The following is a 23,855-nucleotide window of genomic DNA, read 5'->3' as shown; positions in this document are numbered from 1 at the left end:
CCACCATGGAGACCAAGCCAAGCATAGCCTCATGTATCTCCCCCAGATGCTCCCACACACCCGGCCGCATTTCCTGCACCTGCTGCGTCTCGGACGACTCCAGAGACACATCATCAGACACCGACTGAGCATGTGCCTGGTCCCCTGCAGTCCTCCGATTGCTGGCACCATGGGCACTCTCTGTCTCTGCCAGCAACTCCAGTGATTGTGAAGTGCCCTCACCGCTGTGCCCCGGGACTCTAGCCGAGTTCTAATTCCTACCGAGGTGCTAGTATCTGCGCTGGTGCCTGCCTGGCAGAGATGGTGTGACGCTGGTGAGACTTCAGGGCCCTCAGGTGTGAGAGGGGCCTCTGCTGCTCCTCCTCCCGGCCCTGCTCCGCTGATGCTGAAAGGAAGAACAAGGACATTGGATCAGTTACCATGGAGACAATGTCAATGTGCATCCCTGTCCCCCGATCATTATGTGCTCATCCTTCCATAAGCAATAGTCAAGCCATGTTGCAAACTTCAATCGCTGAACATTAGCAGTGCCATGGCTGCTGGGAGAACAATGGTGACCTCACTGCTGGGCAAACATACCTGCCCGTGGCACCCCAGCCTCACCAACACCGGTGGACCTGGGTACACGGCGCCTCTCCCGATCCAGGGCCTCCTGCTCGATACAGCTAAGAATGGTGATCTGCGCCTGGCCGCCGCCAGTCCTCACCCGCTCTGCCGCGTTCTGATCATTCTTCTCCTGAAACTGAGAGACGAGCATTGATTAGTGCAATTTGCACACGGGCTCTGTTCACGCACAGCCCACCCCAACCAGAGTGGGACATATCAGGGCTCTAGTCTCTCCTCACCCCACTGCTGCCGAGTGGGCCTGCTCCCCACCCCCACCCAGCCCCCCAGACACATGCTGCCTGCATCACATTAGGCCCCACACGGTCTAACCTTCCATAGCAAGGAGGCACAAGCACATGGAGCACACAGGGCAGCAGATGGTTCATTGCCAACGCCACCTTGAAGCTCTCCTCCCAGCATCTCATCACCCTGACTTGGACATGTCCTGGAATTCCAGCCCTGCTCCCAGGTGCAGCTCCTCCAGGTTACCCCCACACCAGTCATGTGGGACTCAGTGTACCACATGCTGCGGGGGCAAAACCCATCTCCTCATCACCCTCTCAGGGTGACCTCAGCATGGGCAATATCTGCTGGCCCACCCAGCAAAGGACACAGGCCGTCAATGATTCAATGCAGTCACTGCACTCACACTTGGATGGGGGGGTCTCAGCAGTGGGATAAGCTGACATGCCAGGTTAAATGCCCAATGCCAACATAGTCCTCACCCTGCCAGAGCGCAACAAGCCATTGAAACGCTTGTGACATTGGATCCTGATGCGCCGCACCACATCGCGGGAGCTCACCACCTCCGCCACCTCCTCCCAGGCTCGTTTCATCACGTGGAGGGGGCCTCCTCCTCCCATCCTGGGGGACCAGCACCTATCACCGTGCTGCCACCTCCTCGAGGAGGGCAACAAGGCAGTCATCTGAAAAGCGAGGGGCACACTGGCCCTCCTGCCCTACCCTCCAGCCTGGCCTGTCCCGATCGTCTACCCTCCGGCCTGGCCTGTCCCGATCATCTACCCTTCGGCCTGGCCTGTCCCGACCATCTACCCTCCGGCCTGGCCTGTCCCGATCGTCTACCCTCCGGCCTGGCCTGTCCCGATCACCTACCCTCCGGCCTGGCCTGCCCCACTGCCCTACCCTCCGGCCTAGCCTGTCCCAATGGCCTACCCTCCGGCCTGGCCTGCCCCAATGGCCTACCCTCCGGCCTAGCCTGTCCCAATCACCTACCCTCCGTCCTAGCCTGCCCCAATCACCTACCCTCCGGACTTGCATGAAGTAAATGAAGAACAAGGGTCACAAGTTTACTTGGGGATTTAGGCAGAGTCAGGATAGAAACTTCCTACTCAAGGGGTTTTCTGCTTCCCTGGTTCAGAAGCAACCTGGCATTTTACCTGAGGTCAACACTCCGAGGAGATGAGGCCTCCATGTAGAGACAGTGAGCCTTGCTGTGGGGGGTGGCGGGGGTGTTCGGAACCTATCGGATTCTCAGAGCCAGGACCCAGCAGAACTGACATGGCCATTTTCCACTTTCTTGAAGACAGGCCATGTGAATTTTCCAACTAGCCCCTTCAGATGCCTTATCAAGTAGGTTTCAGGGTACAGCAGGTCGAATATGTGCCTGCAATGGCAGAACAGGCTGCTGGAAAGTCCAGATGCTATTCACAAGGCCATTTGGGCAGAGGTTGGTTGCCAGAGGCTCATGGTCAGAGTTATGAACCACTGGCTTCCTTGGACTTCAAGTTGCACCTCAGCACAGCACTAAGTTACATCACAGAGAGGCAGCAGGGATGGGGCATGGTGCAAATAAGCAATTTGCTATAGATATATGTGTGCACAGTGAAAAAAGTTGCAGTGTCGAGTTGACATTTCAGATGTGGCTCCTTTACCATCATTTCATCATTGTGAAGAACACGCTGAACCTTAAACACCAAGGCATCTGTTCTCTCCAGATTCTGGCTGACCAGCTTTTGTTGTCTTTCAGAACCAATATCACTCCCGCAGAACTTAAATGCTCCAATAGGAGGCTTGTGTTTTGCGAGGTCCTGTATTCCAAAGTTTGTTCATTTCAGTGTAATGTTTGAACGGATATTTGAAGAGTAGTTTGCCACGAGAGATGGAGTTCCTTCTATGACACCTGACTCAGCTGACACCTGATGAGCTCTCACTCCTTTCAGGCAGTCTGGGAACAACACAGTCACAGCTCTTTGAATACTTTGATTGGAACTATTTGATCAGTAATGAGACTGACGAATGCCACATCCCTTGTCTGTGCTTAGCACCAGTGATGGCAAAGTGTGGCAATGGATCTTGCATCGTGCCACTCTCAACACCAGCACCTGGGGCCTTGCACCCTGGACAAGGCAAGAGGATGGTGACCAGCAATGGCGGCTTCACTGAGACGAGAGTCACCTCAGTCCTTGAAATTTTCAGAACAATCTTCTCAGCCACCAACCCCTCAACTTTTCACCACTCAGAGAGCAGCGTGCAAAAGTAACAGACTAGCAGCTGCAGCTGACACAAAGGCTGGAGCTGGGAGTTAGAAATAGTTGAATTTAAATGTGTTAAATTATTGGAAACCTTTGTCGAAACTTGTTCTGGGAAGTAAAAATTGTTTGACTACTCTGATTTCAGAGCTCATTCATTTGGATGACTGAAAGTTACTAGACTGAGATGATGACATATTCGAGTGTGAATTTTGTACTTTGCAAGTTTGGCCTTTGGGAGTGAGGGTTTTCGGGAGGCACTTGGGAATGAAAGGAGGTTAAAGTGGTGTGAGTGTATCCAGTTTCTAAACTTTTATTTACTGAAAGCACTCAGTTCTAATTTGCAGCCTCCCTTCTCTGGATGTGGGCTGATAGTTTTTACTCCACCTCCCCTCCAATTCACTGTCCTCAGATATAGCCATGGAAGACTCTCTTCTTCTTCACCTTCATCATAATTTCCGCCCCCTTTAGCTTCAGGAAGTAACACACTTTCTGCTTATTATCTTCAAAGCCAGCTCCTATGATTCTGTAGCCTCTATACAATTGGATTGCTCACTCTCTTTGATTTACAAGTTCCATGAAGAAATAATAAACTGTGATGCCCACCATAACATACTGCTGACTGATTGATTTGACAAAGATTACCCAAGCTGCCTGGAAAGATCCGATGACAGAAAAAAATGAAGTCAGTGGCCACTTACAATGCTACAGATAATGCTGTTTTTCTGTCATAAATGAGCTGTAAGTCTTTAGCTATTTGTTGAAATAACTCCCTAATGACATAGGAACAGAAGAAGGCCATTGAGCCCCTTGAGCCTCTTCCATCATTCAATGAGATAATGACCTGACCTCTGAGGAGAATCATATCCTTTGGAGGAACTGATGTTCAGGGAAATCAAGCTGTTGCCTTTTTGTTCTGTTAAACCCTGTTGCAGTTATTGACTAAACGTAAGAAATCAGCACCTATGATATCTCACTCTCAGTTCTCAATCTTGCCTCTTTTGCATCCCTAAGTAACTCTTCTTCATAACCCAGGAAAAGAGCCAGCCGTTAGGAAATCTATTTCACTATTCCTGACGTTTGCCGAGTGTTCACTAAACCCGTCAGGATAAATCGCAAAGAGTAAGAACAGCCAATGATCATAATACAAGCAAAGTTTCTGCAGTTTAAATCTAAACTAAACTTGTGCTTGTAGTTTCTGTCTCAGGGGATACAGTTATTGCCTTACATTGGTAAATCAGAATTGTAACACAACATTTTAAATCCTCATACCATAATTCCCACAGTCAGTTTCAGACTGGAAATTTAAACCTGCCTTTTCACTTTCAGTCAGGAACAGATCACAGTTTTACACCAGTCACTGATTTGACAGCACATTTCACCATTGTTCTTCCTGACTCTAAACACAATTGTCCTGTTCTGCTCACAGTGCAAATTTCCATGGGTGAGGCAATTCTCTGGGAGGTCAGGTTGGGCATAAGTTGGGGATAGTGGAGGGGAAAGCTGACAATTCTCATCCAACACCACCACCGCCCCCCACTCCCACCCACAAACTTCATTTACATGCAGTAAGGTGCATGTTTCTTTTCTGGATCCCATCCTTGGAGTTTTGCTGCTTCCTTATCTGTGCCTACACAGCTACAATTCCTACTTGACTAATGACATCAATTTAATGCAAAACGGGAAATGAAATTGCAAATTGCATGGAATCAAATTGAATATGATTTTCCAATAGGACCAGTTGAATCTACTAAATTGTCAATGAATAGATCCCTATTGTAATGTAAATATATCAGGACTAGGACAGCAGAACATAACTGTACAGGCAGTATATTGCATGAGCATAGATTCTGATACAGCAGCAGGCATGGTTCAAAGTGAAAGTTAATCTAGCCGGGATTTGATATCAATAATTGGCTTACACAATGGGCCTTGGGACAAAAGCTAGTTTTGACAGAGTTGGGTGGGCATGATAAGAGATAGTAATCTATTCCTTGCACTCGCTTGCCTGTTGAAATGTATTCTAATATGATCTGGCTGAGCACAGCTGTTTATTTTTCGTTTCTAAATATAGTCTGCTAAGCTTACAGGCATGACTTGCAGAAGGAAGGACCACAAAAGGTTACACCATTAAAAACTGGGACTGTGATTAGACTATGGGAGTAATAATGACCAAAATCAGAAACTCCAACAAATCCTCTGTGTTGACCTAAAATACTGAGGTGGATTTTCCAATATAAATATCGATTTAATCGCTCGAGGATCCAACTTCTCTTCATTTCATTTCATCTTGAGGGGTTGCCAATGATGTATCACAGATTTATATGCACAGCTCAAACAGATTAAAATTGGTTATTTTCAGGAAGATAAAATCTAGTTTGATTTTTTTTGCCTTCTAAATAAGAAATTATTCTACATTGTACAAAAGATGGTGGTGTTTTATGGGGGACTGAAGAAAGTTTATCACTGCTCTAATTTGAAAGTAACTCTGTAGGGCAACTAAAGAAAAGAAAAACATGTATTTATATAGTACCTTCCACAACCATCAGACATCTCAAAGCACTTCACAGCCAATGAATTGCTTTTGAAGTGTAGTCCTTGTTGTAATGGAGGAAACACAGCGCTAATTAGCACACATGCTCCCACAAACAGCAATGTGATACAGACTAGATCATCAGTTTCTGTGCCATTGATTGAGAGATTAAATATTAGCCAGAGGGATAATTCCCTCCTCTTCTTTCAAACAGTGCAATATTTTTACATCCACATGAGAAGATAGACAGGGCCTTGAAAAGATGGCACATCCAACACTCCCTCAGTTCTGGGTGGGCTGGAATGTCAGTCCTTGATTTTTGTGCTCAAGTCCTGGACTGGGATTTTTACCTACAACCTTCTGACTTGAAGGGAAAAGTGTTACCAACTGTGCTACAGCTGACAGCCTTCACTAGGGTCTTACAAAGGATCTCGTCACATGGTGCATTAACACTCATAATTCAGAGCATGGAATCACATTGTACACAATGGGCCAAAGTATTCACATGAAATTGCTTCATCCACTTTTTTCACTAAAGTAAAAGCATCACTTGGTGCAATTTCACTCCCATATTAATTTAGCAATAAAAATGAAAAGCAGACATTGAAAGTACTAATATCTGAAAGGCACTGCTCAGGTTGTGTTACGCGAGATGTTGCCAGGATTGCTACCCAAACCTTGGAAATGAAATAATTTATCAATTTTTGTGTTGCCCTGAAAGGATTTTTGTTTCATAGCACTAATATACATTCGGCCTTACAGAAATCAAAATATCTCCCAGGAGTGACATTAATTTATCTAAAATGGTAACAATATCACCATGATAAGTGAGGCCTTGTCAGCTAATTGACCAGGATGTTGATTAATAAGTGGCACTGCAGATCAATGGGTTACATTGCACTATGCTTTTGTTTCAGTTTGTTGGTTAACATTGTGAAAGATACTACATGAAATTTATCTCAGGGTCCCTCTCTGTGTTTTATTAGCTGCTAGTGGGTGCGCACTTAAAAGACAACAGCCTAGATTTGAAGTCAAGACAATTCACATGTGTTTCCATCCCAAATAATTTTAAATACCAGACATTTGGAACTTCTGGTCCATGGATGTTCACAGGAGCAGCTTCCCAAGCTCTTCTCTCAGGTTTGACCTGATCCAAATTAAATAAAACTTCTGCTTCAGATGATACATCTCCAGGTCTGTACAACTCTAGTAATAGGCTACAGGCATTTCCGAGATACAAAAATGTATTTTATTTGACTCTTAAAGAGGTGAAGCAACTTGTAATTTAGACGGGTAATTACTGGGACCAGCACTTTCTGAAAGCTTTTTTATTATTCATTCTCGGGATTGTGAGCATCACTAGCAAATTCAGTATAATCTGTTTTAAGGAGGATAATTGATGAAGCTGTGAAAATCTGACCTGTTGGGCTGATTTAGATTTTTTTTTTACAAATGATGTTCTACACGTTACAAACAAGTGATTTACAAATCAGAGGATTTCTCCAGCTGAGTTCAGTTCTTAAATTATTTTTGCCCTAAATAGGAAATAAAAGACAGCTTCATACACATGTGCACCAATGTCTACCTATCATCAGTGCACTGACCTTAATGTTATTCGTAGTTAGGAATTTCTGCTTGCTGTAAATTCTCAATGCCACTGGCACTTCAATAAATCTTGGTGGTAGCCGTTTGTATTACAGCAAGGGCTTGCTGTAAACAATTGCAGTTGAATTATTAAGTAACCCAATGGACTCAGGTTATTTTAGGGTATCTGCGAAAATCACTCTTTAGCTGTTTAAACAGAGTTTTAGGGTGAGAATGTGCACAAGTGGCTCCCTGTTTGACCTTCTAGGTTTCTTCTGCTCTTATTTTTAATTGGAGTGTTTCTCTTATACACAGATCTGATGTTGAACTTCCACCAGAGGGGATATTCAACTGATAAATGTAAACATAGACGCAACACAGATGGTGAATTCTAAATATAATTTGTATTTAGTAAACCTTATTTCCTGTCACCATCATAGTCAGAGCTGATAAAATAGCTGAGCGGGTTAGATTGTGGCAGAATTGCAAATTATTTATCCTTGCAGTGCGCAAGAAAAATTAAAGATAATGAGGCAAATATAATTTTACTTCTTGCATTTTGTTTCCGTGCACAAAGGACACATGATGGAATGGAATGCAGGAAATTGCCAGTCTTTAACTGGAACTGTTGTTCTTAGCCACGTTCTACTTTTCTTTGATGTCACATTCCACTCAGCAAGTAATTTCCTTCGTTGCATTAGGAGCACACATGTTCTGTTTGCGGGAACACCTGGGAATCGAGTGTATGAAAACAGTAAATGGATGTCAAATGGAAAATGACAGCTTTCTTTATGTCCTGTCAGGAGACTGAATGCTAACAAGCCAGTTAAATAACAAAAGGGGAGACTATAATGAAGGCCATCTTATATATTCAAAAAGATATTCTTCCCACAAGGTAGAATATATTGAAGTAAGTAAACCATACTAAAAGGCTTTTATTATTACAGTATTACACCAAGATCATTTCAATTGTTTGTATTTGAAATGGAAAACATGTTTAAAGTGCATCATTTGCTGCTTATTGACTACTTTGGGCTTTGTGCAATCCCTTCAGTAAATCACAGTAACTGTGTATCAAAGACATATAACACAGCTTTAAAAGCCATTAAGCATTGCACAAAGCTTCAAATATCTAATAAAAAACATTAAAAATCCCTTCACCTTGAGAACCTTTACAGTATTAAAGGTGCTATATAAATAACAACAACAACTTATATTTATATAGTACCTTTAATAGAATGAAGAGTCCCAAGGCACTTGACAGGAGCATTATAAAACAAAATGTGACACTGAGCCACAAAAGGATATATTAGGTCAGATGACCAAAAGCTTGGTCAAAGGGATAGGATTCTAATGAGTATCTTTAAGGAGGAAAGCAGGGAATGCAAGTTGTTGTTGTTCGGGGTTAAGGTTGTTGTTAGGATCTTGGAAGAAGTGGGCAGTGAGGTAATTGGTTCATTGGTTTTAATTTTCCAAAAATCCCTATATTTGGGGAAGATTCCACTGGATTGCAAAATAGCAAATATAACTCTTTTATTCAAAAAGGGAGGGAGACGGAAAGCAGGTCAGTTAGCCTAACATCTATTATAGGGAAAATGTTAGAAGCTATTACTAAATACGTTATAACATGGCGCTTAGAAAAGTTTAAGGCAATCAGGTAGAGTTAACATGGTTTTGTGAAAGGGAAATCACGTTTAACTAATTTATTAGAATTCTTTGAAGGAATCACATGTGCTGTGGATAAAGGGGAACCGGTGGATGTACTGAGATTTCCAGAAGGCATTTGATAAGGTGCCACAAGCTTATGGTGTCGGGGGTAACACATTGGCATGGATAGAAGATTGACTACCTAACAGGAAACAGAGCATAGGCATAAATGGGTCTTTTTCTGGTTGGCAGGATGTAATAAGCGATGTGCCACAGGGCTCAGTGCTGGGCCTCAACGTTTTACAATTTATATAAATGACTTGGATGAAGGCACAGATGGTTTGATTGCTAAATTTGCTGACAACACAAAGATTGGTAGGAAAGTAAATTGTAAAGAGGACATAAGGAAGCTGCAAAGTGACATAGGTAGGTTAAGTGAGTGGGCAAAGATCTAGCAAATGGAGTATAATGTGGGCAAATGTGAAATTGTCCATCTTGGCAGGAAGAATATTAAAAAAAACATATTATATAAATGGTGAGAGATTGCAGAGCTCCAAGATTCAAAGGGATCTGGATGTCCTAGTGCATGAATCACAAAAGGTTTATAAGCAGGTATAGCAAGTAATTAGGAAAACTAATAGAATGTTATCATTTATTGTGAGGAGAATTGAATATAAAAATAGGGATGTGATGCTTCATTTGTACAGGGCACTGGTGAGACCACATCTGGAGTACGATGTACAATATTGGTCTCCTTATTTAAGGAAACATTTTTTTAATTCATTCATGGGATGTGGGCTTCGCTGGCTGGGCCAGCATTTATTGCCCATCATTAGTTGCTCTTGAGAAGGTGGTGGTGAGCTGCATTCTTGAACTGCTGCAGTCCATATGGTGTAGATACACCCACAGTGCTGTTAGGGAGGGAGCTCCAGGTTTTGACCCAGCGACAGTGAAGGAATGACGATATATTTCCAAGTCAGGATGGTGAGTGACTTGGAGGGGAACTTCCAGGTGGTGGTGTTCCCATCTATCTGCTGCCCTTGTGCTTCTAAATGGTAGTGGTCATGGGTTTGGAAGGTGCTGTCTAAGAAGCCTTAATGAATTCCTGCAGTGCATCTTGTAAGATGATACACACTGCTGCTACTGTGCATTGGTGGTGGAGGGAATGAATATTTGTCAATGTTTTGCTAATCACGCGGGCTGCTTTGTCCTGGATGGTGTCAAGAGTATTCCATCACATCCCTAATTTCTGCATTGGAGATGGTTAGCAGGCTTTGGGGAGTCAGGGGGTGAGTTACTCATTGCAGGATTCCTAGCTTCTGACCTGCTCTTGTAGCCATTTATATGGCTAGTCCAGTTCAGTTTCTGGTCAATGGTAAACCCCAGGAAGTTGATAGTGGGGGCTTCAGTGATGGTAATGTCATTGAACGTCATGGGGAGATGGTTAGACTCTCTCTTGTTGGAGATGGTCATTGCCCGGCACTTGTGTGGCATGAATGTTACTTGTCACTTGTCAGCTCATGCCTGGATATTGTCCAGGTCTTGCTGCATTTTGACATGTACTGCTTCAGTACCTCAGGAGTCGCGAATGGTGCTGAACATTGTGCAATCATCAGCGAACATCCCCAATTCTAACCTTATGATGGAAGGAAGGTTGTTAATGAAGCAGCTGAAGATGGTTGGGCTGAGGACACTACCCTGAGGAACTCCTACAGTGATGCCCTGGAGCTGAGATGACTGACCTCCAACAACCACAACCATCTTCTTTTCTGCTAGGTATGACTCCAACTAATGTAGAAATTTCCCTAATTCCCATTGACCCCAGTTTTGCTAGGGCTTCTTGATGCCACACTGGTCAAATGCGGCCTTGATGTCAAGGTCAGTCACTCTCTCCTCACCTCGGGAGTTCAGCTCTTTTGTCCATGTTTGAACCAGGGCTGTAATGAGGTCAGGAGCTGAATGGCGCTGGCAGAACCCAAACTGGGCATCGGTGAGCAGGTTATTGCTAAACAAGTGCCACTTGATAGCACTGTTGATGACTCCTTCCATTACTTTACTGCTGATCGAGAGTGGACTGATGGGGCAGTAATTGACCGGGCTGGATTTGTCCTGCTTTTTGTGTACAGGACATACCTGGGCAATTTTCCACATAGCTGGGTAGATGCCAGTGTTGTAGCTGTACTGGAACAGCTTGACTAGGGACGTGACAAGTTCTGGAGCACAAGTCTTCAGCACCATTGCTGGAATATTGTCAGGGCCCATAGCCTTTGCAGTATCCAGTGCCTTCAGCTGTTTATTGATATACGTGGAGTGAATCGAATTGGCTAAGACAGGCATCAGTGATGCTGGGGACCTCCGGAGGAGGCTGAGATGGATCGACCACTCAGCATTTCTGGCTGAAGATTGTAGCAAATGCTTCAGCCTTATCTTCTGCACTGATGTACTGGGCTCCTCCATCATTGAGGATGGGGATATTTGTGGAGCATCCTCCTCTAATGAGTTGTTTAATTGTCCACCACCATTCACGACTGGATGTGGCAGGACTGCAGAGCTCAGATCTGACCCATTGGTTGTGGGATTGCTTAGCTCTGTCAATCACTTGCTCCTTAAGCTGTTTGGCACACAAGTGGTCCTGTGTTATAGCTTCACCAGGTTGACACCTCATTTTTAGGTATGCCTGGTGCTGCTCCTGGCATGCTGATGGACATTGAAGTCCTCCACCCAGAGTACGTTCTACACCTTGCCACTCTCAATGCTTCCTCCAAGTGGTGTTCAACATGGTGAGGAGCACTGATTCATCAGCTGAGGGAGGGCGGTACGTGGTAATCAGCAGGAGGTTTCCTTGTCCCTATTTGACCTGTTGCCATGAGATGTCATGGGGTCCAGAGTCGATGCTGAGGACTCCCAAGGCAACTCCCTCCCAACTGTATACCGCTGTGCCACCACCTCTGCTGGGTCTGTTCTGCCGGTTGGATAGGGCATACCCAGGAATGGTGATGGTGGTGCCTGGTACATTATCTGTAAGATATAATTCTGTGAGGATGACCATGTCAGGTTGTTGCTTGACTAGTCTGTGAGACAGCTCTCCCAATTTTGGCACTAGCCCCCAGATGTTAGTAAGGAGGACTTGGCAGGGTTTTGCCGTTGTCATTTCCGGTGCCTAGGCCGATGCTGGGTGGTCCTTCTGGTTTCATTTCTTTTTTGAGATTTTGAAGCGGTTTGATATAACTGAGTGGCTTGCTAGGCCATTTCAAAGGGCGTTTAAGAGTCAACCCCATTGCTGTGGGTCTGGTGTCACATCTAGGCCAGACCAGGTAAGGATGGCAGATTTCCTTCCCTAAAGAGCACTAGAGAACCAGATGGGTTTTTACAACAATCGACAATGGTTTTGTGGTCATCATTAGACTTTTAATTCCAGATTTTTATTGAATTCAAATCCCGGGTCCCCAGAGAATTACCTTGGGTGTCTGGATTACTTGTCCAGCGACAATACCATTACGCCATCACCTCCCCTGTAAATGCATTAGAAGCAGTTCAGAGAAGGTTTACCAGACTAATACCAGGAGTGGGCGGGTTGTCTTATGAGGAAAGGTTGGACAGGTTAGGCTTGTATCCAATGGAGTTTAGAAGAGTTAGAGGTGATCGAAATGTTTAAGATCCTGAGGGGTTTTGACAGAGAGGCGTTGAAGAGGATGTTTCTTCTTATGGGAGAATCTAGAACTGAAGGGTCACAGTTTAAAAATAAGTGGTCGCTCATTCAAGACAGAAATGAGGAGAAATTTTTTCCCTCAGAGGGACCTGAGTCTTTGGAACTCTCTTCCTCGAAAGGCAGTGGAAACAGGGAATTTGAATATTTTTAAGGCAGAGCTAGATAGATTCTTGATTAACAGGGGGGGATTAAAGGTTATCAAGGGTAGGCAGGAGGTCGCAATCAGATCAGCCATGATCTTATTGAATGGCGGAGCAGGCTTGAGGGGCCGAATGGCCTACTCCTGCTCCTTGTTTATATGTTGTTTGACCTTTGGTAAAATATAAAAAAAACAATTTTAATGTAAGATTTCTGTCTAAATGTTTGTTCTTTTTTTTTTTGAAAAATTCAAAGCTATCCACAAATAGTTCCCTAATGTGGTTTCAATCAAATGTTTCTGAAACATTTACAAGCTATTAATATATCTGGCTAATCAAGATTTTTTTTCATTTTCTGCCTCAAAGACATACTCATGTATAGGAAAATTTGGAAGAAATCATCTGTTTCTCAGACCATCCCATCAAACATGTGCAGCTATATACGTTATTTACCCACTTCTCAGTCACAGAATCTCCCAGAAGAGACAAAGGAAAACGTTTAAAAAAACCTAAGGCCTATTTCAGAAAAGTCTTGGAAAATTCTTCTCCATTCACTGAAGTTAATCAAACAAATTCCCAGGAGGCTGCACTAATCCACAAGCCTCAGCCATCCCAGCTAACCCATGATTTACCTTCTCTAATTCGAAACTACCTCCACTCCCAGGAACTTTTCCCATTCTGCCAGAAACTAGATTCAAGACTTTTAATTAGAGATAAAGGTATTCGATGGTTAAACAATGGGCTGAAATCTCACCCTCGAGGTGCAGAGCTGGAGTGGGGAAAATTCCTGTTTTGGCCTGTCTGGGGGGGTGGTGCTGGGTGTGAGCCACTGTCGGGCAGGCCCACCCAGGAAAGAGTTCAGAGGCAGCTACAGGGGCTTCTGGGTGCTGAGACCAGCTGTTTAGAAAGGCCTACCTCGGTGCTGAGGGAGTTTGTCCCAATTATAATGAAAAAAGTAAGATCTCCTAGCCCTCATCCCACATGCCCCTCACCCCCCACACATTCCCCATGCACCATCATGCCACCTCATGCCCCCCACCCACCCCCTATAGCCTCTCATGCCCCCTATACCAAGATATGCCCCAGCCACCCCCTATGGTCCCTCATGCCCTCCATGCCAAGCTATGGTACTTCCATGCCCCTTCACTCCCTTCTGCATGCAACCAATCAAATCGAAAGTGAGAGCAGTATGTGTAACAAACGCTTTAAAAATAGTAATTCATTGATAATTTTCCACTTTCTTAAAACAAAAACTCCTTTTCACTGCAGGCCAATAAAAGTGTCAACCATCCAGGCCCTTTAAAATATTAATAGATGAAACAGCAAGCACCTGAAACCTCTTTATCTTGTGTAAGTAAACATTGCAAAATTTGCACAGGAGATCAGGGAGACAAAGCTGTCAAACAAGCAATGTTTTCCCTGGGGTTTCCATTCTCTAATGGATTTCTGGGCTCAGCCAAGCCTCATTATGTAATTTTGGCTGAGGGCCCAGATACCCATTAGAGAACTGAAACACCTGGTGTAGTGGTGAAGTGCACAAAGTACTCACAGCCTCTCTTATAGCCTGGTCTGTGGGGATGTCCTGCCTATTTAATGCACACACCAGGCAATTTACAAAGGCATCGTCAATTGCCTTGGAAATAATTGGCCACCAGACAGCAGATTGGGCCCGTGTTCTGCACTTAGTGATGCCCAGGTAGCCCTGGTATATTTTCTGAAGGAACTCTGGCCACAGGAAGACTAGGATGAGCAGCGCTCATCATAGACCAGCAGACACAAGTGGGAGAATTTTCTCCCTGTCGGGTGGGCGTGTTGGGAGTGGGCGCACAGCCAATCGCCACCCACGATCGGCTGCGCACTGCCATTTTACGTGGGCAGGCCAATTAAGGTCCGCCCAGCGTGACACACGCCCGGTAGCGCTCAGTGCTACCTGTGTGGGCTGGGGGAGCAGGGAGAATCGGAGCTGCTTCAGGGAGATAAAGAACATGTGGAGAGTGTCACATGAGTTGGGACATGTTTATGAATTGTGTAAAAATGTTTTATTTATTCAATAAAACCGTCAGGAAACCTTATCCCGCCCGTGGATGAGGTTTCCTGAAAAATGCAAGGCTGCCTGGGCTCTTCGCTTGCCTGCCAACCTTAAGGTTGGACGGGCAGCCCTGTCAATTATTTAAATTAGTCTCCTAATGGCCTTAACAGGCCTTTGACAGTTCGGTGGGCGCGCAGCCGCCAAACGGAAGATCGGAAAGGCACGCGGTGACATCGGGATGCACGCCTGACATCACCGCGCGTCATTTTACATATCGGCGTGCGGGGCCCACCCCAACACGCTGATGTGAAAATTCTCCCCATGGGAACACCACCACCTGGAAGTTCACCTCCAAGCCACTCTCCATCCTGACTTGGAAATAATTTACCGTTCCTTCACTGTCGCCGGATCAAAATCCTGGAACTCCCTCATCAATGGCACTGTGGGTGTACCTACACCACATGGACTGCAGCGGTTGAAGAAGGCAGCTCACCACCCCCTACTCAAGGGCATTTAGAGATGGGCAATAAATGCTGGCCTAGCCAGTGACGCCCACATCCCGTGAATGAATTTTAAAAAAGATGCCTCAGGGGTTCTGTGGTCTGTACCAAATTCAGTAAAAATGTTGTCACTTGTTTTACCATCTGCAAGAATCACTGGAGATCTGGAATTGAGGATGGGATTGGGAATTTGCTGATAGCCTTGGTTTTTTGTGGGTCTGCTGTGATACCTTTATTGCTGACGATGTGGCCCAGGAGTTGAACTGTGTTTTGGAAAACTCACACTTGTCATTGTGTCAGTCCTGCTTCCTACAGGCACTCTAAGACGGCTGTGAGTCCCTTACCATGTTTATCCGCCATTGCACCATGAACCAATACATCGTCCATGTGGCAAATGAGCCTGTAGGATCTGCAAAATGGCTGACATTGTAAGTTGGAATATTTCTGGCACCGAAGTGATTCCCAGCAGCAGACGGTTAAAGCAGAACCTGCCAAAAGGGGAGATAAGTTTTGTCAACAGCCTGGATGCTTTATCAAGAGGGAATTTCCAAAAGCCGTTAGTTGTGTCCTGTTTTGAAAATTCTGTGCTCTTCGATAGTTTAGTCAGGCTTTCGTCCACTGAGGACATGGACTATACTTCTATGGCCACGGCATTATTGAGCTGTGTCAGGTCGACGCAGATATGGATGAATCTGGGACCATCCCGGAACACCATGCAGTTGGTCATGTGACTGGGGAAATGACTCCAATGTTTGTCCTCTCGCCCAGCTGCTGCTGGACCTGCTTCAGGAGTGGGTGGGGTATCTTGTGCGGTGTGAAGAGGTACATGGGTTTAACATCCTCTCTCAGTGTGATTCTGTGTGCCTTTTTCAGTTGTCTAGTCCTGTGAAGAGTTTTGGGAACTCACATTTGTACTTGGAGCCAGGCCCTTGCTGGCTGACCTCATCAATCTTCTGTAACAGGTTAAGTTCAACACTGGCTTTGCTGTTTTTCTTTTCTGGTTGCTGTGCTAATATAACCCTTCTTTATTAGGGCTTTCTTCATTACTACCACTTTAGTTAAAATATTTAACAGATGGTTTGTCTTGCCGGGAGTCTCGAGCTTCCAAATCCTTGTCAATTGAAAACTTCAAATATTAAAGTAGTGATGGCACCAGAATCAATCAGGGAATCTAGAACGAGGGGTCACTGTTTATAAGTAAAGGGTCGCTCATTTAAGACAGAGATGAAGAGAAATTTTTTGTCTCAGAGGGTTGTGAGTCTTTGGAACTCTTCCTCAAAAGACGATGGAAGCAGAGTCTTTGAATGTTTTTAAGGCAGAGCTAGATAGATTCTTGATTAACAAGGGGGTGACAGGTTATCGAGGGTAGGCAGGAATGTGGGGTTGAGCTTACTTTCAGATCAGCCATGATCTTATTGAATGGCGGAGCAGGTTCAAGGGGCCGAATGGCCTACTCCTGCTCCTAATTTGTACGTTCTTATCAGACAGTGACCTAGAAGCAGAAATGGCAGCAGTCAGTCATCATGATTTTTGTGTTAAACGTGGTTTTGGACAGGATCTAAGATAAAATTGTCTCATTTGCTTATAAAAATATCACCCACAGTGCAAACCAAACGTTTCAATGTCATCAGTCTCTACATTCAGACCAGCCTCTTTCATAATAAAAACTGAAAATGCTGGAAATACTCTTCAGCTGATGTGAACGTTTACATTTTAGGTTGATGACCCTTCATCAGCCTTCTTTCATATCAAACATAGTTCTTTCAGAGTAGCACAATACAATTTCTGAAGCCTTGGAAATGAACAGAGATTCTTGACTTCAATTATTTTGGATATCTGCATTTTGAGTGCGTTTAGAAATCTAGGACAGTGTATCAGATGGCTTATCTAAAGACCACAACTGTTCTGCAGCCCCACAGTGCCTTTGCAGCATTAATTCACATACTTCAAACACAGCACCATAGTCAGATAGCACTGAAAATGCACTTTGAGCAATAATCCAAGATGTTCTCAAACATTTCAGGCTATGTGAACTAAATGGAACACATTGGTCAATACAAAATGGAGGAGCCACATTGACTTCAGGGACACATTAAGTGTGCATTGGAATACAGGAGGAGACAGACTGATAATTGTAATGAAAGACAAGGTAATGCCAGAGGATATAATTAAAACTGTACCTTTTTGAAGAAAAACTTTTTTTCTTCTTCTGCAGAGTACTTGAAGCTTGGCAGAAGCAGGTAATATCGATCCAAGAAATATTCTACACAGACTTTGTGAAAAATGACTGTGGTTAAAAACCAAATAGCCATTTGAACTCCTTTCATCAAGCCTCTCCTGCTCTTTTTCTCTGATGATAAGAAACTCTGGAGTTCATGTTATGAGGTTCTGTTGCATTGCAAAATTCATGTTTTTGAATTGTTTGTGAAAAGATTACAAGTTTCTTAAGCCTGAGTCCAAGGTAAATATCTTTGAAAGATTCACATTTAAATGAGCTAAGACTGTAGTGCTGCTTAATGCAGATAGTGGATTGAGGGTAACATTCTGTGAAATTCTCAGTGTGAAGCATTCAGAATCAGAACTGCACGTGTTATTAAAACATGGATTCCTTCTTTCTCTTCAAGACTCTCTTTGCTGGTATATGTGCATTGTAGCCTTAGGGGGACAAAATGCAGAATTAAATGTTTAATACAATGCACATTCGTCATTCATGATGCTGCCGGAGTTAAGTTTGTGATGTCAATGAAATCAGGTTAGATTCAATATGTTGGATTTTGTTCTGGCCAAATTCTGGCGCCCATCATGGCAAAAATAGCAGAAAATTAGACAGTGAGGCGCTACCTCCCAACCCAGCCTGGATTTCCCTCCTTCTGCCTATGCTGGAACAGCGCGGGTCAGCCCTTCATTACATGTAAACATTTCATATCTTACCCTTGCACAGTCCAAACTGTGGACCTTGGTCACATGTGGCCCTGACCTCTGGCAGTGTACTCAAAACCCACAAAAACACAGCTCTATTTGCACTTATGTTTCTCAGCTGCGAGATGCTTTCTTAAAATTGTGTTTCCCTGGAGATTTAGAAAGCAATGTTCTTATCCATCTACTGATATCCTGAATCAGAACAACAACAACAACAACACTTGAATTTGTATTGTACCTTTATCACACAAAGCGACTCACTTGCTGTACAGGGGAGAGGATAAAAGAGCAGCCCATGTTGTGGGAGTTAAGAGTGGTCACCAAAATATTGGCGGTTTGGGGCAACAACTCTGCCTGCCACCCTGACTACAAAGCTTCCTAGGTTGGAGGTCATCATCTACGAAGAGTAGGCTCCATCACTGGACCCCCTCACCAAAACAGAACTAATCGCTAACAATGAACAAGATGTGGTAGCACAGCAGCAGGTGATCCATTGCTGCACAGAAGAGGAGGGAGCCCCTCGAAAGGGACAGAAAGACCTTTAAGTGGTAAAAATTATGGATTATTTTCAGCCTCTTAATGGATCAAGGGCTGAAAAAGAAGTTGTTGGGACAGAGGTGAGACGGGTGACCATTATTGGGTTCTCTCCTTGTGGGAGTGGCATCTGTGGGTCCTTCTGTCACAAACTCAGTGGCTGCCAGCACCTCCTCTCTTGGTGGTGCCTGAGGTCAGCAATGTCAATGGCAGGAGGCAGGAAAATAGGACAGGTTGTTAGGCCCTGCCTCCCTTCATCATTCCAGGCAATGGGATGGTGAAGGACATCTGGCAACCTTCCTTGTTGAAGCAGGGAAAAGAAAATTTAGGTCATGGTGAAAAATGTGGGATTAGATCCCACTCCTTACCCCCTTACCCCCACCTTGCTTCCCAATCTGCCGCAATAGCTCCAGATTCTTGGTAATAAGGCAGGTAAAATTCAGCTCTTTGAGTCTAGAAGTGAGAAGGGTGCGGATAAGAGTTGCAGTGGCAGTGGGGTGAGGTGGGGCGAAGGCAGTCAGTGTTGCCAAGGAGTCTTGGTGATGGTTTGGGGTGTTCGCTGTGGAGCTGAGCTCCTGCAAATCACAGGCCATTAATGAATTTAAATTCCAACCTGCCTCTTTGGAACAAATTGGTCACGCGGACGCCTTCCGGTCTTAACGCTGGAAATAGGAGGCTTGGAGGCAGGTTTGAGTCATTTAACCTCACACTGGGTCCAAACCTGCTGCATTTTTTGGTTAAAATTCCCTCCAAAGTTTCAGAGGTTGTTGTGTGCTGCACTGCATATAAAATGTAGCATTTGCTTAGTCTCTATATTTTCATCAAATTTCTGCAGCGGTTCCACAACTTATATAAAATAATAAACTCAAAGGAATGGCAGAGAGAGATTGCTTTTCTCCCTGAGGAGAACATAACAGAATTTTCACATCCTTTTTCAAACTTAAAGCATGCAGATATAAGACTGCTGAAGACTCGGTGATCAGCTACATTAATAAACCCTAGAAATACTGCACTGTGGACAGTAATATTACTAGCTTTGGACAATAGTGTTATGGACTAACATTATGAGGAATAAATGGCTGAAAATAATGCAACCGAAGCACAATGTCAGGCTTATATATTGCAGCATGTTTCCCAGCATTTTCTGCTTTTATTTCAGATTTCCAGCACCTGCAATATTTTACATTTATATATTACAGGCTCCCCAATAGCCTGATAGGTTAAAAACACTACTTGATGCAGCACTACATCATATGAACCAAAATGTCTGGAATGATGTTTTCAGTTAATGCTCAGTTAGCCAGTTTCGGCCGGGGCTGTATTAAGGGTGGACTCCCCAGTCCTATTCACTATCAAGTTACTTCAGCTAGAAGGAGTGTATGTGTGGACATTGCAGATCAGTGTGATGTCTTCAAGAGAATACATTGTGAGCACTTACTTCCTTGGACAAGATAGCCCTAGCACTGCATTTCAACCAGCAGGTGATGTGTTCAGACGAGTAAGGGAGGAAACTGGGTAACTTTTCATTCAAGTACGTTTTGAATATTTCACAGCTGACAAGTGAAGCGATGCTGTCAGCTCCAGTGATTATAAAGGAAGAGAAGTAATTCTCTATTTGACTCTTCTCGTTTAATGTTAAAAACAATTACACAGGTGTGGCGGGGTTGGGTTGTAATATTTATGATGAGTGCTGAATCCACACGGTTGCCTTGGCTGCCCTTATTGCATATCAGGAAATTGTGGGTTTTTCTATTTTCTATCCATTATTTTTGCTCATGGAAATCCCATTGCTGACATCTGGGATAAAAGCAGGGGACTGGGGCTAATTGAATAGTTATTTCAAAGAGCCAGCACATGTACGATTGGCTGGATGATCTCTGTTTGTGCTGTATGACTCCATGACGATTCTATTAATCTATGAAAGCTTGGCCACGATGTGCTGATGTGCACTTTCTCTGAAATACTGTGCACTTGCTTGACTCAGGCATCAGATTTCTCAATCTGCCAGAGAGGGTTGACTGAGTTCTGAATTTCTATAACCAGATGTGCCTCTAACTGCAAAGAGACCCTACTTACCTCCAAAGAGACAGTCACTAATTGATTGATACAAAACTGACAAATGTAGAACAACTAACAATTGTGGTTTGAGCCCTCGCTATGTAGATAGCCGATATAAGGAGCTATGCACATGGCACCATGATGAGCAGCACAACTTATTATAACATATGCATCAGTGCACCCTGCCAACCACAGCAACAACACTTCAAAGCTCATGGCAAAGCAATTATGGCAGTTGGAGGTACTGAGCTCAGCGGGTGCTGAGACCTTGGTTACAAGTGCAAGTACTCATACCTGGGTTCTAAAGAAGAGTCATATTGGACTTGAAACATCAACTCCATTTCTCTCTTCACAGATGCTGCCAGACCTGCTGAGATTTTCCAGCACTTTCTGTTTTTTATTTCTCATACCTGACCTCCAGGTAACATTTTCCAACAGTGACCAATCAGGGCTCAAAGCTTCCCCATTAACTACACAATGGACTTCTGCAAGATGGAAGGTCCATTTGCAACCTGTGTTGTGCCGGCTGCTGTAAGGCATATTCAAATAGAAACTGGAACCAAGTGCTCGATTCCTGCAGGTGATGGTCAGTTCTTCCATTTGTCAATGAAATAAGATCCAAATGTTTGATTCAAGGCATTCATGAAATTATTATTCCTTTGAAGGATAATCAATATTTTATTACTAAAACTCCAGCTGATGCCAGTTAGATGTTGAAATGGCTTCATTTGCTTTCAAATGTCAAAGGGTGTGAAATTATTGCACCTTAAATGGCTAAACCACTAAAACAGGCTCTGTTCTACTAGAAATTTAAAATGCAGATTGCTTAAAGCAATCCTACAGCAATCAAGGTACATATAGCAAGTTGCCACAGAATGGAACTAATGATGGGCTAATCTGATGGTCGGAGGGTGAATGTTGGCAGGGATATGTGGATAATGTTCTACTCTTCTTTCAACAGTGAAATTGGATCTTTTACATCTACCTGAACAGGCCAACAGCACCTTGGCTTATCTCAATTGTACGATTTATCTCAAGGTTACCTAGCAACATTAAATCTAATTTTCTTTGAACCATGTGACATTAAATATCAGCTCATTATAAAGATAATTTTAGGGGTCAAACTCCTTAAAGCCATGAGTCTGATATCATGAAAAAACAATGCAATAAAGTGGAACACATTTCATTCAAACCACCATTCATTGTAAGCTTTTAGGATCAACTAAGATCAACACAGCAGATAAGAATAGAAAAGTTGGTGTAGAGACCCACCTTATCCTATAAATCAATGAGTGAAGAGTAGCTGACTGGTTACAATCTGGTAAAAAGTATATATTTGCGACAGTAATTGCATTATCAGCCTACTAGTTCGGCTGCAGGGTGATTAAGCAGCTTTCTAAACTCCAATTTGGCAGGCAGTAAACATTGCCAGTCAGAGGTGTACCAGTCGCTATCTCAGTGCAAGAAAATATATAAGCATCCAGGGGCCCATGCCTGAAACACACAGCAGTTCCTGGTCACATTGGTGCACCTCAGGTCTCATCATGCAGGGGCAGGGAATGGACCCTATGTGTCCTGCCCACCCACAAAAATGCACCCTTTCAAATTTCCAGACCAATATTTCAGCAGGAAATTCGACACTCTTGGCCGAGATTTTTCACTTCCTGCCACCTGCTGCAAAAGGGAGCAGAAAATATCGGGAGATCACAAAAATCGGTTTCACATCGTCGTAAAACCAGTTTGCATTCGCCCACTCTAACCGCCAATGGCAGGCAGAGTTCCTAACCGCCCGCATGTCGAGAACCTAATTTCAATACTTTAGCATCTCATTATAAGCCCTGCTTGCCGGAATCATCCCCCGCCCCAATCCCAGTGGATCATGAGCTCACATCAGTGCGATTGCACAAACCAACATGTTTCACAAATTTACATAAGCAACGTGCAGCTGGTGAACTACACTTCGCTCGGGACTCTGAGGTTCGTTTACCTACCTCGCATAGGGCAGCAATCACAGTCATCACGGGCAGGTCTCTACCTACCAGACTAACGGTGAGGCAGGGGTTGCTTTTCAATGGCTGCAGGGCTAGGGCTTGCTTGTGGAAGTGGGGTATCCCAGAGTGTGTGTGTGGAGGTGTGTGTTGTCTGTGCAAGTGGCTTCAAGATGGTGAGGGCTGAGGAGGCAATCTTCAGAGGAGATGAGGCCAGATGGAGATGTGAGAATGAGTGGTGATGTTCCTCGAGCTGGTAGTGAGTGAGATGCCAGTGAATGTGTGATGGCCTTGTGAGTTTTTTTATTCATTCATGGGATGTGGCCATCGCTGGCTAGGCCAGCATTTGTTGCCCATCCCTAATTGCCCTTGAGAAGGCGGTGGTGAGCTGCCTTCTTGAACTGCTGCAGTCCATGTGGTGTAGGTATACCCACAGTGCTGTTAGGGGGGATTTTCAGGATTTTGACCCAGCGACAGTGAAGGAACATTGATATATTTCCAAGTCAGGGTGGTGAATGGCTTGGAGGGGAACTTCCATGTGGTCCTGTTCCCATGTGTCTGTTGCCCTTACCCTTCTAGATGGTAGCGGTCATGGGTTTAGAAGGTGCTGTCTAAGGAGGCTTGGTGAATTCCTGCAGTGCATGTTTTAGACGGTACACACTGCTGCTACTGCATGTCGGTTACTCACCGCCACCACCACCTTCTCAAGGGCAGTTAGCAATGGACAATAAATGCTGCATTCAATGGGAATCAGTGGAAAACACTAGTTGGAATCATACCTAGCACAAAGAATTTTTTTTTAAATTCATTCACGGGATGTGGGCTTCACTGGCTGGGCCAGCATTAATTGCCCATCCCTAATTGCCCTTGAGAAGGTGGTGGTGAGCTACTTTCTTGAACCGCTGCAGCCCATGTGGCTTAGGTACACCCACAGTGCTGTTAGGAAGGGAGCTCCAAGATTTGACCGAGCCACAGTGAAGGAACGGCCGATATATTTCCAAGTCAGGATGGTGAGTGACTTGGAGGAGAACTTCCAGGTGGTGGTGTTCCCATCTATCTGCTGCCCTTGTCCCTCTAGATAGTAGTGGTCATGGGTTTGGAAGGTGCTGTTGAAGAAGCCTT

The sequence above is a fragment of the Cetorhinus maximus genome, chromosome 20, assembly GCF_964194155.1.
Source record: "Cetorhinus maximus chromosome 20, sCetMax3.hap1.1, whole genome shotgun sequence".
Lineage (NCBI taxonomy): Eukaryota > Metazoa > Chordata > Chondrichthyes > Lamniformes > Cetorhinidae > Cetorhinus > Cetorhinus maximus.
Note: the sequence above shows the minus strand (reverse complement) of the source record.